General features: G+C 47.9%; 1 protein-coding gene across 1 annotated transcript in view; it reads right to left on the bottom strand.

Annotated features, from left to right (window-relative positions):
* LOC126517492 (tyrosine-protein kinase transmembrane receptor Ror-like) overlaps positions 1-19,893 on the bottom strand; it is a 316,867-nt gene that overhangs the window by 103,651 nt on the left and 193,323 nt on the right. The window lies entirely within an intron of this gene.

Genomic DNA, 19,893 nt, shown 5'->3' with positions numbered 1-19,893 from the left:
CACACGATGACACGTGACACGCAAAAGAATCGTGTTTCTGCTGTTCTAAGTAAAATAAATATATGTAAAAAAATAAAGTACTCCACGAGAAATTTGGGACAGGTTTCTTTCTTTGCTTTAACGAAGTGTACACACATCAGACAATCAGCTTCCTGCGGCTCGATCCATAGTGCACCCGGTGGAGAGGGCGTAACGGCCGGAACTTCTCGCTGAAAAATGCACGATCCCTGTACGCTTCCCGCGCCGCTCCTCTTTCTTTCCCTTTTTTTCCCCATCGCGACGTAACGAAGGACCAGGAGGAAGCGACAGGAGCTCGCACTTGAGAAGACGCACAGCCAAGAAGCAGCGCCCTTCGTGAAAAAAAAAAAAAAGAACAGGCACCAGAATAACAAAGCTGCAAAAGAAACAACTAACATAAAGCGAAGAAGACCAAACGGTGCCACGAAGTGCGGCCGGAAGACGCCGAGAGAAAACTTTGCGTACAACGGCGCCAGCGACGTTAAAAAAGAGAAAGAAAGAAAAAGAAGACGAGATCGAGAGAGAGAGAGGCTGCCACCCAAGTTACCAGCGTCGGCTCCCGCGTACGTGAGCTGAAAGGACGCGAGGCTGTGTTCTCCCTACGCTTTAAGGAAGAGGCTGCAGCGGAACCTTCTTTCCGGTACTGCGGCACTTAAGTGCTCCCGCGTCGGGCAGAAGTGTGTGTGTGGAGAGCGCGCTCCAGGAAGGAGAAAGTGCCACGGATCGGAAGTAAAGAAGCAACCGCCGCCGCTGCTGCTGCTGCTGCTACTACTACAAGTGCCATACTACTACCACCTCGGCGCACCCGACAGCGCAACAAAAGGAATTACGGCGGCCCGCGAGCGGCCGTGTATGGAACGAAGAGGTGTACACACTCCCATCCCACAAGCTCGGTGCAGTGCAGTGGAAGGCTGGGCGAGCCGGTGTCAGCCAATCAGTAACGGGAGCCGGGTGCAAGCTCCAGGAAAAAGTGGTGCAGAAGGACGGATGGCGCCCGCTCATTGTCAGATACTGATCGTCTTAGCAGAGCTTCCGTTGAAGCAGTACTTACAGTAGTGACACGACATTATCTTTTTTTCGTTTTGTCTCGTTAACCGCCAAGCTTTATGCATCGTTTTCGATAAGCCGAATCTGATGGCTCGATATTCTCATTTAGGCGCCGTAAACATAAAGCAACGCCCACAGCAGCGTTTTTTGACACGCTGGAAAGAGATTTCCTGTTGTAGATGGTCCCAGCAAACCTATTACGAAATAATTGTCATCGTACTTATTATAATAAATCTTTACTGATTTCTATTTTACTTGGCTTTGTTTTTTGTACGAAGTATACAGACTCCACGGCCAGAGAGAAATGTGAAAAAAGCTATATTGAGTATCATCGATGCGGAATGACGTTTGGGCGTTGTGGGCTTAAATGAATGTTGAAATACACTAAATGCTTGAGAAAAAAAAAATGCTGACGAGAGCCAGGCCACCCTAGATATTTGACTATAATGGTTGTTTTTATGAAGTTTTTCGTAAAATCGATAAATTCGTAAAAGACGGGGTTCAACTGTTATCTCGGAAACCTTTGTTTGCCGACCTTCATACCTCAAATCAAAGTTTACTTTCATTCTGGTGAAGACGCGGAAAGAAGTGCCGCTGCGAAGTGTCATCCTGTTATGTGTGTGTTGTAAGCGTGTGGTTGAGTTTCTACAGTTGCAAGAATATGCGTCAATACTCCGTTAAAGTCAGCGTCGCGCGCACGTGATCAGAGACGGGCACCCCAACGGAGGAAGCTCTAGTTCGGGTTCTCTTTTTTCTGGTTGGCTGATGCGGCTCGTACCTTTCGCCACACTGCACGGAGTTTGTGAGGCGAAGTATACACACCGGGGTCGATGCACAGCGCGGTAGAGGTACGTAGCCTGAGGATCGCTAACGCAGTGGACCCACCCTGTCTACGTATGTACGTATATGCATGCTTGAAAGCACGGCTTCCTCCTTCTTTTTTTTTTTTTTTTTTTGCCTCGCCTTACACGCAAACGAAGGGAACGTAGGGAGAGGGCACGTTGGGGAGGAAGCGGCAACTCGTGATGTTAAGGCCGGTACAAATTGGGGAAAGCATAGGAACGGAAGGGCCTCGATCGAGGTGCCACGGGGGAACGTAAAGATTCGGGGAAAGAAGAGGTAGAGGGCAAGGGAAAAAGGAAGCCGTCGCAAATTGGGAACGGCGGGAAAAAAAGAGGGGACTGCAATGAATGCGAAGAAGCACCGCATGGGAAGCGGACGGGAAGGAAAGGTGAAGTGAGACGCGACTATGACAAAAAGAAAAAAAAGCAGGCATGCACGTAGAGGTTGGAATACAGAGAACATGAGTGAGCAGAAACCGCTCCCTTACTTCGCGTCTCTTAGCGAGTGACGGGATGTAAAAGGAAGAGATGAGGTCTAATAACTGTAAAGAAACAAGATAGAGAGGCACTTAGCTCAGTGGCAACCTCCGAAAGAAGGAAGATGCAGCGACGACGTAATAAAAGCAAAGGCAAAAAATGCAGGGAATCAGGTATTGCGCGCAGGATGACACTTAGGCGTTACGAATGCAAGTTGGTTGATGACTTAGACATGACGCGTCAGAGGAAGGAAAGAACACGAAAAAAGCAGATAAACCAGTACGGGAGTCATTTCTCCTGCACCGAGCATAATGGCAGTTGCCATTACTGTCGTCTGCTAGTCATATGCTTGAGCAGAATACAGGAAGAGCGTCATGAAATGTTACTGGGCTAGTCCACTGATCCATAATCGGCGGTGAGGAATGCAGGGCCACCGAGAAAGAGATGCGAAGAGAGCATAATCACAACCATAAGGTCTATTGTGACACAGCCGTTGCCCACGAGTATGCGACGAGACTTTCGCCGGGAGCGCTACACATCGCCGAAGCGAGAGGTGGCGCTGATCACAAACAGAAAACGTCGCTCGACAACTAGCTCGCCTTCTGCAGCCGGTCGAAGCAGACGACAAAAGCAGGGTGCGAGCCGGGAACGGTTCAGCGGGCTGTAAATGAGAGGCAGGCGTCGTAAGGGCACAACGAGAAACGGTGTTGTACCATCGGACAAGGCACATCAAAGGAGGATGCGTTCTATCACGAAGAGAGAACAGAAAAGATGCGGAGAGCTGGAAGGCTATGCTAAGGTCAAGGAGCAGCGTTACTATCCCTCTCATCTTGTTATCGAGCGGCGCCTATAGCATCTGATGCCGCGGACGGGCATAGTCGTCCGTTCCATCCGCCGCCGGCCCTTCCAGCCAGCCAACATCTGCGGCGTTCCCCCGTTATGTGCAGGTCCCTGGATGAGTGCAATCGGTTGTCCGGGGACCAAGCAGCTTATTCGGCCTAGGGAGAAGTGCTGTGCGCGGAAACGGTCGGGAGAAAAAGAGCACCGCAGACAAAGCGGATGAAAGGGAGATGCCGGACAGAGTGCGCGTGTGAGTGTGCTCCCGAGATGAAAGAGACTCCGTCGTTATTGGTAACGCGCGTCCGCGCGGGCAATGAAGTGAGGAGATGATCCGGAATGTCCATGGCGTGCAAGTGCGGCCGCACTATAGGAACGGGGAGTGAGGTGTAACCCACTTAGCGTCACCTTGGCTGGCCGTTCTTTTAGCGGTCGTTCATATTTCCTTTATTGTCGCATTGCTTGGAGCCGCATTTCGTTACGCATTGCCTGGCACATAGCGGTGGCGCCCCTGAAACAGGGGCCCCGGGGAATCGAAGGACTGGTCATCGAAACTGTACACCTACGCTTGCGGATACTTATAGGCAAGTGGTGTGTGTGTGTAGCAAAACAGTCGTATTACGAACGAGCACACTCCACCCTCTTCTAAGCTCCGGAAGTACTTTATTGCGGACTTAGTTGGTTCACACCACACTGAGTCCTGTCTCTCCTACCACAAAGCCTGCCTTCGTACATAGCGTTCGCGGCTAGCGTTTCCCGGTAAACATTACGGTTACATGCGCTCCAGTTGCCGGGAAGCGTGATTAGCAGTCAGGGAACTTCGAATGCTATCACGTTGCACTCTTAAAGGCGAAGCTTAAGCGTTTTCCAATTTTTTTTTTTTCTGCACAAAATGCGACCGAAGTGGTGCCGCATTTCTGTGACGTTACGCTTTGCAGGTTACCGTGCGGACGTTGGCCACTACTCCGCAGATGTGGTGAATTGCTTCCCGAATAGCGACAAGTTCTGCAGCGGTTCATGTAGAATTGTAGTCTAAAATGAAATTTCGAGTCGTCCGCTGGCCGGGTATCACCACAGCTGCTGTCGGCGCCATTGGTGACGCGGATCCGTCAGTGCACACGTGAACATAGGTCTGGTATTCTCACCAGGTGTAGGCCAGAGCAAGTTGCTGCAATCTGCTAACGGGAACCAATGATTTATTTAATATGCCGGGGACATGCAGCCACACCGAAGGTTGAGCCATCACCTATGGTGGTTTGACGGAGTGATATGTGATATGGAAGGGCATAGCCTGATGTTACGTGAAGTAGATCGTAGCGGAGGGCACTTGTGAAACTGCTGTCCGACCGCTCATGCAGAATCGATGTCATTGGATGGCGATGGTCTCGTATGAGTAATCGTAAATACACACGAAGTGGTTCAGTGGGACATTACCCATAATGGGCAGACGCGGGCTTCCTCAATAGTGTCTTTGTTGGAGGAACGCCGTGGCAACCAAGGCATATTTTCAGTGCCTGCGATTGAACGCTCTTTAATGTCCGTAAGCAGACAATGTTCAAGAGTATCGGGAGGCTGTAGCGAATGTAGCCTACGAATAGAGACCGGTAAAGTCGTAGTAAGGAGCCCTCCGTGGGACCCCATTTCATGCCTGCTACGAAGCGAAGAACGTCAAAAGTGGCGCATCTTCACGAACTACAAATCCTTGCTGAAAATTTTTGGATGCTTCCTGTGCCACCTCCCCCCCCCCCCCCACCCCCCACCCCTACCAGACTCTGGTGCTGCAGATGACCGAGCTCCTTTCATGCGCTCAAGAAAAAGACCACCCGATAGTGTTCCAGTGGATCCCGGGACACTGTGCGCTCTGCAAGGCGCGCCCTCAGCAATGGCCTGCGAACTTTTGTGCCGTTACTTAGACCGGACATCGCGTGCCTCCTGTGGGAATGAATGCGGAGTGCGACGAGAAGGTACTGGGCCCAGTCAGACGCTCGCCACGTCCGCCTTAAAAGGCTAGATCCCGCTACGCGCTTTTCTGTTCTACGTTGAAATTCCACGTCCTCATGCCTGCCTGATACACAGACTACGTTTAGGCGCCGCTCTCACCCGCCGATACTTGCACATCATTGGACTGGCGGACTCCCCAGACTGTTCAGCGTGTGGCGTTGTTGAGACTATAGACAATGTCCTCGTGGTGAACCTTGAGGCATTGAGACAGCAGACCACTATAGGAGGACCTCTTGCCGGGCGCATGGCCGGAGAGTTGGCAGACGATAAGGGGCAATGCGTGCATTTTCACGGATCTTAGGCGACACGGACCTGGACTCGCGCTTGTGATGGTAGCACTTATGCGATGTGTTCTTTCGTCTCGTTTCTCCCATCATCATCATCATCATCATCATCGTCGTCATCATCATCATCATCATCATCATCATCATTTCCCATTGTGGCTCTCTTTCCTGTCCTCTTGCCCTTCCCTTGGGCAGAGTAGCAGGCCAGATACTCCACCTTCCGGTCGACCTCTCTGACTTTTCCAGACAATAAACTTTTTCTTCGCAACTACTGCAAATGACCGCGTCAAGTGAAACTGGTTCGTTGACTCTGTATGTCCGTATAGTACGACTGGCTTCCCGGATCAGATTAGAAGACAGGTATAGACTGAATGTGCGTTGGGTTGCTTTGAAAGGAAAACTCACTGCGAGCAAACAAGCATTACTTTGGAAAGGCCAAATATTTGCGCTTGCAGCCGCGCCTCCAGCGGCAGTCGGTGGCCACTAACTGCGCATTGCAGCTAAACTTGGAAGCTGCGCAACTTTAATATAGGATGCTATCCGGAGCAGAGGTTAATCAGAATAAAGCGTAATTGGCCGAGAACCCCACTGGCAAATGTTAACAGGAAAAGGGTAGATGCACACGTCGGGCTGTTCCGACTGCAAATAAGAGATTGTACTGATGTTCAGTGGTAGGTGTCACTTGTACTGAGCAGGTGTACGATCTACAGCTACTGGACTACAACTACTCTGCAGCTAAGGGACACACAGGCAAAATAATTGTTTGGGAACTCAGATGATTCTTCACAGTGTGCGTCGATGCACACTGTGCGCATTCTAGCTGTGACGCGCATACAGGGTGTGCTTCAGTGCAAGGCAGCCCTGCTATGCGACAAAGCCAACTACACGGACGATCAGACGCTATTTTAACTGGAGCGATGACCCGTAGTAGCGGCAAGAATTAGCAGTTTCTTTAGCTTTTGAGTGACATACAAGCTTAATACGTCATGTAGCGGGAAAGTCGCAGTTCCCACTCATCCCCTTCAGGCGCCAGTTAAAGCTGTTCTGTGAGACAAAGAAATGTTTCACCACATTTTCTGCACACGCACAATCACGAAAGGCGTGCAGCTGGAGAAGAAATTGACAATTTTTTTTTTAATTCTCGAGCGGGAGTTGTGTCAATGTTGCGTTATGCGGACTTTATGCGAGAACTCTCTACAGGAACGTCAGCAGTGAGAACATAAGATATTTCATGTCTAGCATACTTCATGTCTAGCCCTCAGTCCCCAGCAGCTGCGAAGCAACTGACCACGGCGGCGGTCAGACCTGCGACGCTGCAGAGGGTGCTAAGAATCCCTGGCTCCGGACAGGCCGCCATTGGAATATGAACCTGGCAACGTTTAACGCTAGAACGTTATCTAGTGAGGCGAGTCTAGCAGTGCTATTGAAGGAATTAGAGGGCAGTAAATGGGATATAATAGGGCTCAGTGAAGTTAGGAGGCCAAAAGAAGCATATACAGTGCTAAAAAGCGGGCACGTCCTGTGCTACCGGGGCTTAGCGGAGAGACGAGAACTAGGAGTCGGATTCCTGATAAATAAGAACATAGCTGGTAACATACAGGAATTCTATAGCATTAACGAGAGGGTGGCAGGTCTTGTTGTGATACTTAATAAGAGGTACAAAATGAAGGTTATACAGGTCTACGCCCCTACATCCAGTCATGATGACCAGGCAGTCGAAAGCTTCTATGAAGACGTGGAATCGGCGATGGTTAAAGTCAAAACAAAATACAGTATACTGATGGGCGACTTCAATGCCAAGGTAGGCAAGAAGCAGGCTGGAGACAAGGCAGTGGGGGAATATGGCATAGGCACTAGGAATAGCAGGGGAGAGTTATTAGTAGAGTTTGCGGAACAGAATAATGTGCGGATAATGAATACCTTCTTCCGCAAACGAGATAGCCGAAAATGGACGTGGAGGAGCCCGAACGGCGAGACTAGAAATGAAATAGACTTCATACTCTGCGCTAACCCTGGCATCATACAAGATGTGGACGTGCTCAGCAAGGTGCGCTGCAGTGACCATAGGATGGTAAGAACTCGAATTAGCCTAGACCTGAGGAGGGAACGGAAGCAACTGGTACATAAGAAGTTGATCAATGAGTTAGCGGTAAGAGGGAAAATAGAGGAATTCCAGATCAAGCTACAGAACAGTTATTCGGCTTTGACTCAGGAAGAGGACCTTAGTGTTGAAGCAATGAACGACAATCTTGTGGGCATCATTAAGGAGTGTGCAATAGAAGTCGGTGGTAACTCGGTTAGGCAGGATACCAGTAAAATATCGCAGGCGACGAAAGATCTGATCAAGAAACGCCAATGTATGAAAGCCTCTAACCCTACAGCTAGAATAGAACTGGCAGAACTTTCGAAGTTAATCAACAAGCGTAAGACAGCTGACATAAGGAAGTATAATATGGATAGAATTGAACATGCTCTCAGGAACGGCGGAAGCCTAAAAACAGTGAAGAAGAAACTAGGAATTGGCAAGAATCAGATGTATGCGTTAAGAGACAAAGCCGGCAATATCATTACTAATATGGATGAGATAGTTCAAGTGGCTGAGGAGTTCTATAGAGATTTATACAGTACCAGTGGCACCCACGACGATCATGGAAGAGAGAATAGTCTAGAGGAATTCGAAATCCCACAGGTAACACCAGAAGAAGTAAAGAAAGCCTTGGGAGCTATGCAAAGGAGGAAGGCAGCTGGGGAGGATCAAGTAACAGCAGATTTGTTGAAGGATGGTGGGCAGATTGTTCTAGAGAAACTGGCCACCCTGTATACGCAATGCCTCAGGACTTCGAGCGCACCGGAATCTTGGAAAAACGCTAACATAATCCTAATCCATAAGAAAGGGGACGCCAAAGACTTGAAACATTATAGACCGATCAGTTTACTGTCCGTTGCCTACAAAGTATTTACTAAGGTAATTGCAAATAGAATCAGGAACACCTTAGACTTCCGTCAACCAAAGGACCAGGCAGGATTCCGTAAAGGCTACTCAACAATAGACCATATTCACACTATCAATCAGGTGATAGAAAAATGTGCGGAATATAACCAACCTTTATATATAGCTTTCATTGATTACGAGAAAGCGTTTGATTCAGTCGAAACCTCAGCAGTCATGGAGGCATTGCGGAATCAGGGTGTAGACGAGCCGTATGTAAAAATACTGAAAGATATCTATAGCGGCTCCACAGCCACCGTAGCCCTCCATAAAGAAAGCAACAAAATTCCAATAAACAAAGGCGTCAGGCAGGGAGATACCATCTCTCCGATGCTATTCACAGCGTGTTTACAGGAGGTATTCAGAGACCTGGATTGGGAAGAATTGGGGATAAGTGTTAATGGAGAATACCTTAGTAACTTGCGATTCGCTGATGATATTGCCTTGCTTAGTAACTCAGGGGACCAACTACAATGCATGCTCACTGACCTGGAGGGGCAAAGCCGAAGGGTGGGTCTAAAAATTAATCTGCAGAAAACTAAAGTAATGTTTAACAGTCTCGGAAGGGAACAGCAGTTTACAATAGGTAGTGAGGCACTGGAAGTGGTAAGGGAATACATCTACTTAGGACAGGTAGTGACTGCGGATCCGGATCATGAGACTGAAATAATCAGAAGAATAAGAATGGGCTGGGGTGCGTTTGGCAGGCATTCTCAGATCATGAACAGCAGGTTGCCATTATCCCTCAAGAGAAGAGTTTATAACAGCTGTGTCTTACCAGTACTCACGTACGGGGAAGAAACCTGGAGGCTTACGAAAAGGGTTCTACTTAAATTAAGGACGATGCAACGAGCTATGGAAAGAAGAATGATAGGTGTAACGTTAAGGGATAAGAAAAGAGCAGATTGGGTGAGGGAACAAACGCGAGTTAATGATATCTTAGTTGAAATCAAGAAAAAGAAATGGGCATGGGCAGGACACGTAATCAGGAGGGAAGATAACCGATGGTCATTAAGCGTTACGGAATGGATTCCAAGGGAAGGAAAGCGTAGTAGAGGGCGGCAGAAAGTTAGGTGGGCGGATGAGATTTTTGCCGGGAAAACATGGCCACAATTAGTACATGACCGGGGTAGTTGGAGAAGTATGGGAGAGGCCCTTGCCCTGCAGTGGGCATAACCAGGCTGATGATGATGATGATCATTATGATGATGATACTTGGAAAGCCCACATCCTGCAACTTGAAAAATACCCTTGGTGAAAAGAACGTGTTGAGAAACAATGATAGCAGTGAACCCGCTACGCGACGAGAGAAGAAGAGAGAGACAATGGCAGGGAGGTTAGTCAGAAAGTACCGGCTAGCTACACTGTGCTAGAGAAAGGGAATAAAAAGTGATGGAAAGAATGAAAAAAGGAAAGGAAGAAAATTAGCGCAATAACGCAATGCAAGAGCTGCCAAACACTCAGCCATTTCCCTTCCAACTCGCGTTACAGAAACGGGACTATAAATTTGGGGCACGGGTCTAATCAGAAGCATTTCAAGATCCATGCGACACATTTTAAAGATCATTATTTTCGTCAATTCTCTTGCGTTTCGTGCACTATCTTGGCGTGCACAACTGCGCATACAGAGCCTGAAGGAGATATACACGGGAAACAAATATACGGAACATCCCGGCGACGCCGGCGACGAAAATTGGCCCGAAAAGCGTCCTGAAAAGTTCGCTTCAGAGTGCACAACAGCGCGAACAGTTTTAAAGTGAAGCTTTCTTTGTTTCTTTTTTCACCCACTGTGGCGTTCGTTAAAGCGCAACGGAGTGCAAAGCCCTGATATTCTCACCCCAGATATCCAGCGTGCACCATTCTCGCACCCTAAACTTTCACGAACACTTAACCAGCCCCGGTTGACAGCGGCGTTTGACTAAAGGTTGCGTGCTACGTGTGTTCTTAGTGAACTCGCATGATTTATGACGCATGCGCGCTGTAACAAGCGAGTTTAAACGCGCAAAAATTGACAGCACGGAGCCATCCGGAAGTCGCGATGGTAACCGCGTTTCGCAAACAGCTGAAAAAAAAAAAAGCTTGTACTCTGAACTACTGCCACTAATGTCACTAAAAGAACTATATATAAACGTTCGCCTAGGTAGCGTGCTTGTATACGACGGAGAAAGTTCAGCCGTTGTTTGTCATAATGCGAAAGCACGAGAAGTAACAAGCAAATGGAGATATACGACGAGTTGCTCCTGCTAGAAGATTACGGTGAATAAAACGGGAGCCGTTCCATTTATAAAACTGCCTCTCGTATAAACAAATAGAAAAAAAATGCGAGTATTTAACTAGAGTTTTCGTTGAGGGAACGATGTTGCAGCGCTTGGAAAAAAGAAATAAAGAAGGCGGGCACAAAAGCGAAAGAAAACTACATCCACAGTATCCAAACTTTTAAATTAGGTTTGAGCACTCTTAACTCTCGGCATAAACAGGCTTTCCGGTGATAAAGTGCTTCACGAGGAGCGCCTGTCTTCGAAGGAAGAAAAAGTGAACAAGGAGACCCGAGAGAATTTGAAAGAAAAAGATTGTGGAAAATGAGTAAAAAAAAGGAAGAGTAAATGACAGACGACGAAGCGTTACTCAAACAACAAGCGCACGAAACAACCAAGCGGTATTAAACAGGGAGGGGAAAGAAAAGTGTTCTTTAACGTGTCTGCATCTTAAGCCTAACTCAATCCTCAGTAACGAGCATCGCGTTAGAAGCAAGCGTCACATATACGCGCGCTTTGTGAAAGCATTTCGAAGTTTTCGGCGTTAAATCTCTCTTGCGAGATCATGCATGATGTCGAGAGCATTCTAGGAAAGAAGTACAGAGGAATACAGAAAAAAATTCTTATTTGTGAATGTCCTGCCGGGGTGGACATGAAGCGAAAGTTTATGCTGTTTTCAACGCAAATCGCCTGGTCGTCGGTAGCACGGGTTGCTGTCGCTTGTGTCGATCATTAAATATCGGGGTCGCGCAAGAAAGAGGCCACCGAAGGGCCACCTTATCCCAGATATGAAAAAAACCCTGAGACTATATTTAAGATAGTTCACAGAAGAACAACAAAAACCGAAAGGGGAAAAAATACTGCAGGAATAAAAGGCTGCGCAAATTAAGATTTCCTTGTATAATTAGGGTCCTTCGTTTTCAGATTTTATATATATATATATATATATATATATATATATATTTGAATTCTAGAGGTCGAAATCAGATGTAAAAGAAAAGGAAACCAGGGAGAAATCGGTGGTTTAGCTGATTGAATGGCATCGCAAGGTTCACATTCTTTCTGGTGCCATTTACAATTGATCAACACAAGGAATAGCCTCCCTCTGCACACAGATAAACTATTTAAACAAGCGAAACAACTAACTGAAACAAGTAATGGCAAATAGAGTTGCTCGCAAATCATGTGACAAACTCATCTCTAAATATCCTCGTTCTTGCGCCTTCAATGAACTTAAAGGAAACCACATCAACACGAACAACAAATAGATACGGGATTTGTATCCCCTGATATACTAGTTTCACTGCAATTATTTAAGAAAGGCAAGAATGAAATGAAGAAAGTACAGAAATTAGTGCACAAGCGCATACTTGGCCACGAGTGTAATGCCGTTCCTTATCTTACAAGTCCTTATTGACGTGTGCACATTGCATTGCGCATTAGGTGCATTTGTCTGTCCATCCTAGAACTGCGGTGCCCTTGATTAAAGCTCTGTTGTCGTCCTGTTTTATTGGTTCCCAGTATACGTTCTTGCAACAGATTTACGGGAACGCCAACTAGACAAATCAAGACACCTTTCTTGGAATGTATACCGTACTTGGGAAAATCACAGCTACCGCTCACCAATGCAAAACGAGGTCAGCTCTGCGTTAGCTCGATTCCCAGCGCACTGTAGCCGTTCACATGAACGCGACGCGCGAGTAATGCGATGCAATGCGCCCGCTGTCGCATTCGTATAAACGCGGTTACTGAGAAAAGAAAAAAGCAGCAAGCTTTCCTTCGCTCAAGGCCGGCGGACGCTGAATATAGAACATTTTCTTACAGACACTGATTTGAGCTTGTGTAGTAAACAAGAAAACAAGGCATTCATACCATACTCTTAATTGAATAATAATAATGATGACGCAATATATCTTGACCACTTGCTCGCAAAATGCGGGCAGCGTAAATCAGACCCGTGGCACCTGCATTTGTCATCTTTTACGAAAGCGCTAACTTCGGGGTTAAGCCCATCATCACAAATTTAAGTCCGGGGCTCAAAAAAAAAAAAAAGGAAAAAAAAAAACATCGGGAGTTATGGGGTCTTAACCCGAAAATGAAGGACCCCACTTATATGCACAATCAGAGCGCGAGCTAACCACAAAATTAAGAAAGCTGAGTCGTACGGCGGTTGGCATATTTACGATCGCGTACGCAGAGTTCAGCTTACTTATTTGCATAAGCTGCGGAGCGCATGCCGAAACGAGACACGGCTTATCGAAAGAGCCAAGCCTGTATAGGCTGAGTAACGAAGCCAATTTTTGTGCAGGCCTTGAAATATGAACCATCGCCTCGAGACCAGGATGGATGAAGCAATTCCAGATAAGGACGTGGTGGGGGATAACAGGGAGGATAGGGGAAAAAAAGGGCCTCTTGGTTAAGCTAGTGAAACAGGAAAGAGAGGAAATGTTTAGTGAATAAAATAACGACCCGATGGAGCCACATCAGCGCGCACAATTGCTGCTGCCGCCACCCCATGATCGGCATCAGACATGGGGGAGAAAATGAACCGAGGAGCACTTATAATGCCAGAAATCATACGCAGCGCAAAACTGTCAAAATGATGTGATGGATGTTCCGACGTCAGAAATTGCTTACGTTGGCTGAAATGGATGCATCGGAGGAGCGATGAGCTTGAGTCGACGGCGGAGAAAAAGAAAAAATTCGCCTGACCTGAAAAATATGGCGGCTACAGCTGGACGAATAGTTAGCGCTATAGGGGCAACTTCGTGCATTTGTGTTAGCACGATTTAAAAAATTATGGGGTTTTGCGTGCCAAAACCACTTTCTGATTATGAGGCACGTCGTAGTGGAGGACTCCCGAAATTTCGACCACCTGGAGTTCTTTAACGTGCACCTAAATCTAAGCACACGGGTGTTTTCGCATTTCGCCCCCATCTAAATGCGGCCGTCATGGCCGGGATTCGATCCCGCAACCACGTGCTCAGCAGCCCGACACCATAGCCACTGAGCAACCACGGCGGGTTTAGCACGAATAACTGCGTCGTACCGTCGACGTTAACTCGCGTGGTTTTGCACTTTCTGGCGTGGTCTGTAAGCTTACAAATTAAGGAGTGCGCTCACTCTGCTTAACAGTGAAGACTATGGTCATCTTGGAGGGGCATAGACCTCTTCAAATGGGCGCCTTTCACCGTATCAGTGTAGCCGAAGAGACCTGGCAGGTATTAAGAAATGTACTAAACCGAGACAACATATTGGCATAGCGGCAAACTGTGCAAAAATAGAGGGGTGCCTACATTGTAGTGTATAAAAAAATAGCTTTATGTGGAGCCGGCGAAAATTTGTAGGCAGATAGGAACACGAACAAAGAAAGACAGCGGATATATGTGACAGAGACAGAGAGAGACAGAGAAGCGAAGAAGGAAGGGCAGGGAGGTTAACCAGACTGAGTCCAGTTTGCTGTAAACAGTCTCCCACTAGTTTCACTCTTATATAGCTCAATGACTTACAGAGATTCACAAGATTTACAATAATTGGCGATGATATCCTACTATCAGTTGCGCAAAACCTGATAGTCGCGTGCGCCGCTTGAATTGTCTCAATTTCGAGCGGCAATTTCCGTTTTGATGGTTCATTTTCTCTCTTCATATCATGTTCTTAAATCCCTCCTCTCCCGTGCAGGGTAGCAAACCGATATTTTTCTGGTTAACATCCCTGCCTGTTCTTTGTTTCTCTCTCCCTATCTCTTTAACAGATGGCAAATTTATTTTCTCGTAAGATGCTTCGTCCAAGCGTTACTCCAGGTGCACGAATGTTCCTATTGCGCGCTGAACAGCGGCAGAGCCACAGAAAATGCAATGGTTAATAGCACTTAATAGAGGAACAAGGCAAGCGCTGATGACGCAGGCGCAGCTCCGGTCAGCAGCCAAGATTGTTATTGATCGAGATCTCGGATAACGAAGAAAAATACCCCCTGAGCTTAATGACAAGAATTACGACCCGAACGCCGTCAACGCAGGTGCCCCTTTGGTGGGCGCATGCTCACCAAAGAAGACTCCCCCCCCTTCCCCCCTGCGAGCTACGGCTTATCTGTGGTGATTCGTTGAAAGCCGCGGCAAATACGACATAGTTTGCGACTAGCATATATAGATAAGAAAAAAAAAGGCCACGTGACATATGGAGAATAGCACTGCCCGACGCCAAGCGGCAAAAGAGAACAAAAGGGGGAACTCGAAACGACCGAGGATCGTCTGCACGAACGAAAACAGACGACAGACGGTTAGGCGAGACCCCGAGCGGCCAATCAAAGAGCTCGCGAGGCGCGAGACAATAATACCGGCACCCGGGGAATATTGCCGGCGATATATAGGAAGGAATGGGATCTCGGAAGAAACGGGAGAACAGGGTTGCTCTGCCGGAAGAGGGGAGAAAAACACAAGAACACCGCGACACAGGAGACGCGGGGAACCGAAGAACCCGATGACACGGGCGCGGAAGAATAAGAAAGACAGCGGCGGGGACGCGCGACAAAATCAAATAAAACAAATGAGCAAATGGAAGAACAAAAGTGTACTCGGCTGCAGGGACTTTGAGCGCGAGAACAGGAAAGCAGACGAGCAGACAACGGAGCGAAATTAGGAATGAAGGCGCTAGCGCAGACGACAACCGAAGGAGAAGCAGACGACAACGCTGAGAGGAAGCAGACGAAAGATTGGAAGTGACGAGCACGGAAGGCAGACGGAGCGAAAGAAACGCAGAATAGGGCAGGGTTGAGAAAACATAAAACGGGCAACAAACAAAGCGACGGAGAAGACGAAGCAAGCGCAGACATTTGTATTGGACCGAGTGGGGGTAAACGGTACACGAAAACGTGCAAAACTCGAGCAAAACACGTCGGCGGTGCCGGCAGACGTAAGCGAGCAGACGATCACGCGTCATGGTCTTACGCGCACAGTATATGTGTGTATGGACGCAAGACGTACTAGTAAATGCGCTGAAATTAAATTGCAATGCTCCGCAGTGTGAGTGGCGTAGCGTACTCAACCAAAGAAATGGCGATACGAACACGAGGCCGAGCAGGAAAGGCGGTGACAGGCAGAAAGAGGAGGCGGAGAGAGAAGGGAAAACAAGCGAGGCGGAAAAGAAGCTTTTTAACGATAAAAAAGAGAGAAAAGAAAAGACGGGGATATCAGAAGATAGAACAGGCCCGGGCTATGCGCGGGATGCCGCGATGTGCGGCGAAGGAGCTTCGCAGCTGTCGCGGGATATTTCGCTCCTGCTCCGACGATCCTGCTCCTTGAAAGGACGAGCGGCGCGCGCCAAGAGACGCGAAGTGTCTCGTTGCTCTCGGCTGCTGCTCGCGGGTGCAATGAACAGCGGCGGCCGATCTGTGGTGCCGACGCCAGCCGGGGGCAAGAACACCGCGTGCTTGGAGCGCGACTACCGTCATTTTCGCGATAGTAGCAGAGTGACAGACGATAAGCCTAAGTGGCGGGATTAGAGGGGCATGCTGACTTTACTGAGAAGCTGGAGGTGTTGGTTGGTGAACTGGCACATGCCGATTCAGGCGGTGAATGATAGTTATGCTATGCACAACGATTGCACAAACACACAAACGACACGTACACCCACGGTCAGGCGCTCGCACGCTGAAGCTATTAACGAAGTCTCGTTAAGCTCTGTAGACGTTATAGAATACAGAAACGATTTCGCAGTGCGCAAGTCACCGCGATTGTGGTTCCCCGTGGACATACAACCATCCGCTCTTGCTTACGTTACAGAATTCAGTGTAAATCAAGGAACAACGCTAAGCTATATTTAACCTGGTTTAAAGAGAGAATAAATAGAGAACCACCTCATCTATTTAACTGATAAAGCGTTCTTTCAAAGCTATATTTCTGTTCATTTCGCAGTAATATGTCATTTAACTAGAGGAGAGAACAAAGGTCGCAGTTACATTTCTTGGTTCTCGTGCTGGAACCCAAGTGCCAGCACGTCAATGTGACGTGGCGGATTTTAAATAGTATTTTTTTATTTTAGCCTGTTGAAGCTCCACAAATGTTCTTGAAATTTGTCAAGTTTCAATTGTTAGATGCTTAAGAATACAACGAGGCCGCGCAGACTTTGTCGAAATCCACGATGACACAGAATTCTTTTGCGGAAACGACAAAGCGTCTTCAGCACTGGTTTTTCATCTTCTCCTGGCTTACAAAGTTTATTCTGCCGGTAATAATTACCTTTTCCGTGTTGTAGAAGGGTGGTTTGCTAACACAGCGCAAATTATTATTGTTATTATTATAATTCTTTGCTTTCGCGTGACTATGAATAGCTTTAATGGAATTGTATTTGCATATCATTTGGCGGGACAAGAGGAGGTATGATTGCAGCAAACGCAACGAAAAGTTTACCGTAATGAAACTACCGCTCGCACAGGCAGAGCAGCTAACGTTAGTACGACGTCACAGATTTCAAGGCATATTTGGATGCTTGTGAGCACTTCCTTTTTTTGTAATGGTCTAAAAATACACTAAAATTAGTGTCTCTTTTGTTTTTAATGCCTTGTACTTTTTGTTTATTGATCATCTAGTCCCGAGAAGGTGCTGACAATATCTCACACGGGAACGAAGAGGCAGAGTGGGAGTTCTGGATCTGTCTGGCTTATTACGAAGACTGCGTTCACGTTAATGCTCACATTTCTGGTGTTCCGGAAGCATGCGTTGTACGTTCATCTGGCGTAAGGTAACCTTCTTATCTAATGCTTCATTTCAGGAATTTCAGTATTTACCCCAATCGCGATAATCAGTGTGAACTCTGGTCCTGGTTATGTTTTCCTTGGCGTTTTCCTTTGCACGTCTCCTACGAGCGCTTTTCCATAAATTACTCAGCTGAGAGTCGACGATAATGCGTTCTTTCATGTCGTTTCTTTTTCTCAATAAAGCAGGAAAAAAAACTGCAATGCAGATTTATATCGTGCTGGCTATCACAAAGTTCCACGCACTACTCAGGAAAGAAAAATAAAAGGAGAAAACGAGCTGAAAGATTGCAATAAACACCACATACAACTTTAACACAAATCAAAGTAGTGTCACCACGGGCATGAACGATGGAAACATGTTCTACAGATACTTGGCACAGTCGCACGACACCGCCATTTTAAGATGATCCCACACGACTCTATAGTCACACGTAAGTGACATCATAACATGCGCGCAAACTTAATAACTGCACCGCATAACACTCGAGTTGCACTGGCGCGCCCTCATCTTGTTCGCGCTGTCCTGTCTCCATCGCAGTGACGACAGCAAAGGGTTCGGGAACACGGACGCTCCATGCCCCTAGTATAAAGAAACGTACAGTATCCCCACCTACGCCTACGCCGCTCGCTTCTGCTGTTCCTAAACAGCCGGGCTATGAGGATCGCGCTGCAGCCTGGTGCCCGTCTCGCAGGGGAAGAACGAGAAGACCTCGGTGGAGTGGAGGAAGATCTTTGCACCGCTTGCTTTGCCCGTCGGTTGTCGCGGGCGCGCGGGAAACCGTCCTTTTTTCGGCATCGCGGCGGACGAAGCTGCCGTAGTCGGTTAGGCAGCTGTCTCGCGTCGTCGCGTGCTTCGCGTCGCGACAAGATTCCCAAAGCGGTGACGCTCGCGCGGTTTTGGGGGTGCGACGAATATTCCTAGACGCGCGAAGGGCGGAAACAGAGAGCGGCGTCGCCCGGGCTTGGGAGAGAGAGAGAGAGAGAGAGAGACGAACGAAGAGGACGAAATTAAGGCTAGAGAGTGACGCGTAACGAGGAAGAAAGGGTCAACACTCCGACTGAATGTGGAGGCGAAGAGTCAATGGGAGAATGTGGAAGAGGAGGGTAAAGAAAGACACGGGAAATACTCGAGACTGTTCGCATAGGACTGCGACTGAAGGGACTGCAATTAACGGCTCTAGCAAAGGATCAGCGTTTCGGCTCGCTTAGAATTTTAGCCTTGCGTTGTCGTTCTTTACGCGCGTCTTTTGCTAGCGCTGTTAATTTGTTTCCATCTATTGGCATTTAGCCCTGCCTACGAGTGGACTTGCACGTAGTGGACTTGCATATACGCCCCTCCTTCTCTGGTCATTAGCACTCTTTTTTTTTACTGCTCCTTCTTCACTGTGCAGGGCAGTAGGCGAGGGCTAGGTAAAGCGTAGCCTGACCTTTACACCTTTCTGTAAATAAATTACTCTCTCTCTCTCTCTCTCAGCAACTACCCACAACCGCAGTTGACTGGAAAAACTTGGTAATAAAATTTCAACTTTCCGCTTTTACGTGCAGCTGCTGACGTATAGGTCTTCCTGCTCATGTATCAGCACTTCAGATGGGCACTCATTAAACTGGGCTAACAAGGTGCAGGTAGCACGCGATTGAGCAAAGTCTTCGTCTTTGCTGCTGCGTGATATGTTGCATCTTCTTTTTTTTTTTCATAAGGGTTAGCGCTCAGACAAAAAAAGAAAAACGGCTGTTGCCCCCGACAAACTTCGACGCGCACGTTCGCGTTCTCTTATGCCGCGTTCCTTTATGCGTCATTACACATATGACACATAAGAGGCTTCGGACAAGAGCCCCTCACGAAGCCGCGGAAGGTTTAACTCGCTATCGCAAGTAAAATTTTTCATGGTTACCCATCTCGGAGGCACATATGACAAGGAGGCTTCGTGAGCCAGTGCGGACACTACCGTGCCATCGGAAGTAAGAGACGAGTGAGAGGGAGATAAATGATTAGAACCGGGAAACGGGCGATTCACGTAGTGGATCGCACGAAGGCACAGAAAGTCAAGCGAAAAAAAGATACGATGATGTGGAGGAGACAAAAAGAGGGAGCATGCTGACACGGGCAGAAGAGTTATAAGGAGATGGAGGGAGAAGAAGGCGAAAGCCTGCGAAAAGGAGACCGAGGAGGACGGCAGGGGCAGTATAGCGAAGCGCGCGGTAGGTGGAGCGCGGGCACTCGCATTCCGCGTCGGTTGTTCGGGCGCCCCGCAACACCGGTGGTTGCCGGGTTTGCGCCTAACGAGTTCAGCGGAATGCAAGAGGAAGCTCTCTGGATCGCGTTGGCAATGCCTTCGCGCAGATACCTGCGCTGTCCACCCACAAACGGGGCGTCGCCGCTACTTTCCAG

The sequence above is a fragment of the Dermacentor andersoni genome, chromosome 11, assembly GCF_023375885.2.
Source record: "Dermacentor andersoni chromosome 11, qqDerAnde1_hic_scaffold, whole genome shotgun sequence".
NCBI classification, from domain to species: Eukaryota; Metazoa; Arthropoda; class Arachnida; order Ixodida; family Ixodidae; genus Dermacentor; species Dermacentor andersoni.
The sequence above is the reverse complement of the archived record's forward strand: the minus strand, read 5'-3'. Positions and strand labels throughout refer to the sequence as shown.